At 40.8% G+C, this 4339-nt stretch overlaps 1 pseudogene; it reads left to right on the forward strand.

Annotated features, from left to right (window-relative positions):
* Positions 1–604: 604 nt before the first annotated feature.
* LOC102775166 lies at positions 605–824 on the forward strand (annotated as a pseudogene).
* The last annotated feature ends 3515 nt before the right edge of the window (positions 825–4339 follow it).

A 4339-nucleotide genomic window follows, 5' to 3' on the forward strand; every position in this document is an offset into this window, starting at 1 on the left:
AAATGACAAAGGGAAAGATTTCTCATCCCATCGTCATCATTTTCCATATTCTGTCTTCCCCATTTCCCACAGTAATAAGAAGGAGAACCCAAAGTTTTGTGTATTCCTACTGATTTGATCACTTTGGCAGAAAGCTGGAAAATAGGTATTCACTTTCAAAGGCTCCTCAGCTGTTTTGTTGTTTTATGTTTTTTGTTTTATTGTCTTACTCATCATTTGCCTTATGTTCTAGTGGCCAAAAAGCCCTCTTTTGGTATGTGGAGTTGTCTTTTTAAAATATATATATTTTTTATTGATTTCAGAGAGGAGATGGAGACTCATTGATCGGCCGATGCTCAACAACTGAGCCACACCAGCCAGGCTGGAGATGTCATTTTAATGGACAGGACTTAATAAGGTGAAGACCTTCAGAAAATTCATTTCAGTATTTTTCAAGCATTGGGAAATAAAGATAATATAGAGCTTGCTTTGTCAAGTCATTTATGTTTAAAATGTATTTTAAGAAAATATTTATTTGTATGACTCTGATGTCTACTACTCTTTGTAAATAAAAGTTACAGACCACGCCTCCTCAAAGTCCTACCAGTCTGTTTTGCAGCTGTCCCAGACTCCAGCCGCTGCTTTAGCTTACCATGGATCCCAACTGCTCCTGTGCTACTGATGGCTCCTGCGCCTGCGCCTGTGCCGGCTCCTGCAAATACAAAGACTGCAAATGCACCTCCTACAAGAAGAGCTGTGGCTCCTGCTGCCCCATGGACTATGCCAAGTGCGCCCAGGGCTGCGTCTACAAAGGAACATCAGACCAGTGCAGCTGCTGTATGTGATGTGGGGAAGGTCCTCCTCTCCGATGTATTAGACCAGGGGTCCTCAAACTACGGCCCGCGGGCCACATGCAAATACAATATTGTATTTGTTCCCGTTTTGTTTTTTACTTCAAAATAAGATATGTGCAGTGTGCATAGGAATTTGTTCATAGTTTTTTTTTTTTAACTATAGTCTGGCCCTCCAATGGTCTGAGGGACAGACAGTGAAGTGGACCTCTATTTAAAAAGTTTGAGGACCCCTGTATTAGACTGACATGTTCAAACCTGCATTTTTTTGTACAACCCTGATCCTTTTGCTATATTCCCTTTTTTATCTATAAAATACATGAATAATAATTAAAGCTGTTGGCTTTAAAAAAAAAAAAAGCTATAGACTTGTGGGGATGCAAAATGGTGCATGCATCCCAAAGTTTGGCAACACCATTTCTCTCCTCCCCTCCCCAATATTCTATTGGTGCTTCCCAATGACTAAATCCAAAGGGCCAGCTGGAAAGGGAGCATAAGTGATGTAGGCCTTGCTGGTCAGCCTCCAAAACACAAGTCAGGGCAGAGAGGGACAGAGACTAAACCCCAGAAAGAGTGAAATGGAGAGAGCATGTGGACACCATTATTTACTAAAGTCATATAGTTTGACAACTTCTAAAATCCTTGATGTGTAAATAGTCTATGAATCTGCCCAACAGTCAACCTTTGAAGCCCCCCCACCTCCATGTTCCCTAGGAACCACACTTTCATATAAAATAATTCACATTTCCTCAAGAATGCAATTACCTTCAGCCATTGGGCTAAAGCCAGTTTTTCATCTAGCTAAATTTAATTTTACCCAGTCAATGGGATGCTCAACATCCTTAGGCAAGCAGAACCTTTTTAGAAAAATTCTCAGTTGCCTATCAAAACTTTGACTAAGATGCTTAAAAGGAGTAAGTGTATGACTAAATCCTGGCTTTATCAGTTAAAAAGTTAAAGATCCTAGCCCAGCTGGCATGGCTCAGTGGTTGAGCATCGGGCGATGAACCAGAGTACTGTTCAATTTCCCATCAGGGCACATTCCCCGGTTGTGGGTTTGATCCCCGGTGTGGGGTGTGCAGGAGGCAGCCGATCAGTGATTCGTTCTCATCATTAATTTTCATTAATGTTTCTCTCTCTCTCTTTCTCTCTCTTCCTCTCTCCGAAGTCAATAAAAATATATATATTTTTTTAAGATCTTAGAGATTTGTTCTAGAAAAGGATTCATCCATCTGGTAGGGCTTTCTTCCTCCTCTACCATGTCAGGATATAGAAAAATAAATATAGATATGAATAAAATATAGACATGAAGCAGAAATAATCTGAAATCCTCCTTCCATTTTTAAAATTTATTTTTCACTCTGCATGGAACATGTGCCTTGACTGACTCCATAACACTGTAAGGGGCTCTAAGTCCACATATATTTATAAAAAGTTCCAGAACTAAAACACACAAACTACACGAAAAACTGGGTCACTTGAAGATAAACACAGTCTATTTTCAGTCCTTAGAGCACAGCTTAAGACTTATGAGACCTGCCTTACTTTGATATTTTTTTCCACAACCCACCAAGTGACACTCTTTATTCTTCCCTTAAACCCAGAAAGCTTTTATCTCTGTGTATGTTTGCTGCTGCAAGGGGAATAAAAACCACTCTGCAATATGAGAAAGAGAACTATAAAGGGAGGCAAGCCAAGCACAGCCTTAAGCAGTATAACCTCTGTTGTGCACCAAAGTCCACAAACTCTATTCAGCGAGGCACAGGGGTTGCCACCCAACAAATCATAAGCCCTGCAGCTCCCTCACTGAAGCCTCAGTAGTGGTCTTGTCCAGGAAACTTCTTGAGAGGGTGTAAGTGAACTGAGGCTCTTCTCTCTCTGTCAAAGCCCTAATGTTCTTTGTCCATCAGGCGTTGAGCTGTTAGACTGATGCTTAAGTATAACAATGTATTAGGCAGATCATCTGAGGTTCCCAAATTGAAAAGAAAGTGCTAAGTGGCATGTGGATTGCTGACACCCTTCCAATTTGGGGTCTTCTTCCAACTGAAAGACTGCCAGATTCTATGCCAAGGAAATACAGCCAGACAGACAGTGGCTGGGTTTGAGCCATAATTATTTTCTGAACACTCCCATATAAGGTGATTGACCACCTGGTTAATTTGCCTCATAGTGTGAAGGTAGAGGCCCTCTGGTAGTGTTCAAAGTGCTACACTAAGCAGAGTCTCAGTGTTAACACAAGAGTAACTAGTTCTGCCCTAGCCGGTTTGGCTCAGTGGATAGAGAGCATCGGCCTGCAGATTGAAGGGTCCCAATTCCAGCCAAGGGCATATGCCAGGGTTGCTGACTAGATCCCCAGTAGGGGGCATGCAGGAGGCAGCTTATCAATGATTCTCTCTCATCATTGATGTTTCTCTCTCTCTCTCTTCCTCTCCCTTACTCTCTGAAATCAAGGAAAATATATTTTTTTAAAAAAGACTAATGAGTCCTGACCCACCTTCAAGGCCTAAGGCAAAAGTATAAAATAAACCCTTCTTAGAAACATTTCCCTCTTTCTAAATCACTTTTCTTTCCACCTCTGTTCCCTATCATGTGCTCATAAAAAGTTGTCCTTTTTCCTCTGTTTCCTAATCTGCCCTAATAATAATCTATGCTTTTCCAAAGCCCCAATCTGCAGGACACCCATGAGTGGCTATCCTTCCCCCGAAGAGTCGCTCAATCCAAAAGTTATTTCTCCCTTCCTAACACCCCATAAGATGTGGTTGATGGGTAAACTTCATATTCTCCAGAAATATCTGAATTTTGAGATGGAAATTCTTTTTTTAATATATTTTTATTGATTTCAGAGAGGAAGGAAGAGGGAGAAAGAGAGAGAAACATTGAGAGAGAATCATTGACTGGATGCCTCCTGCACACCCCCCACTGAGGATTGAGCCTGCAACCCAGGCATGTGCCCTGACCAGGAATGGAACCGTGACCTCCTGGTTAAGGTTCAACCACTGAGCAACACTGGCTGGGCAAGAGATGGAAATTCTTAAACCCAAATAATATAACAATCAAAGAAAAAAAAAACTAAGAAATGGACCTCTCCATTTTCAATTAACTTTGCCTCCTTAACCTGTCCAGAGTGAAGACAGCAGAGGAGCAGGGAACTGTCCATCATTTCAGACTTTCTTTCCTAAAGGGAAAAATTACTTTCTGTCTGGCCTCCTCCAGGAGGAGGAGGGAATGAAGGAAGGAACACCTCTTCCTCCTTCTGGAAGTCACTACCTACTTTCTAATGCCCCATTTCTACCTTATCAATAAGGTTTTTAATAAGGTCATTAATTCTATTTTGACAATTTATATTAAAATATCCCTTTTGGAAATAAGCTTATCAAATGTTTATCACAGATCCCTAACCTCCAAATTTATGTCACTAATTTCATAATTTTAAATTACTGTTTTTTAATTAACCTCTCTAACTTGGGGAATCTTAACTCTTGTAATTATCCTAGCTTTCAAATTATTCC

The sequence above is a fragment of the Myotis davidii genome, unplaced genomic scaffold (genome assembly GCF_000327345.1).
Source record: "Myotis davidii unplaced genomic scaffold, ASM32734v1 scaffold1124, whole genome shotgun sequence".
NCBI lineage: Eukaryota > Metazoa > Chordata > Mammalia > Chiroptera > Vespertilionidae > Myotis > Myotis davidii.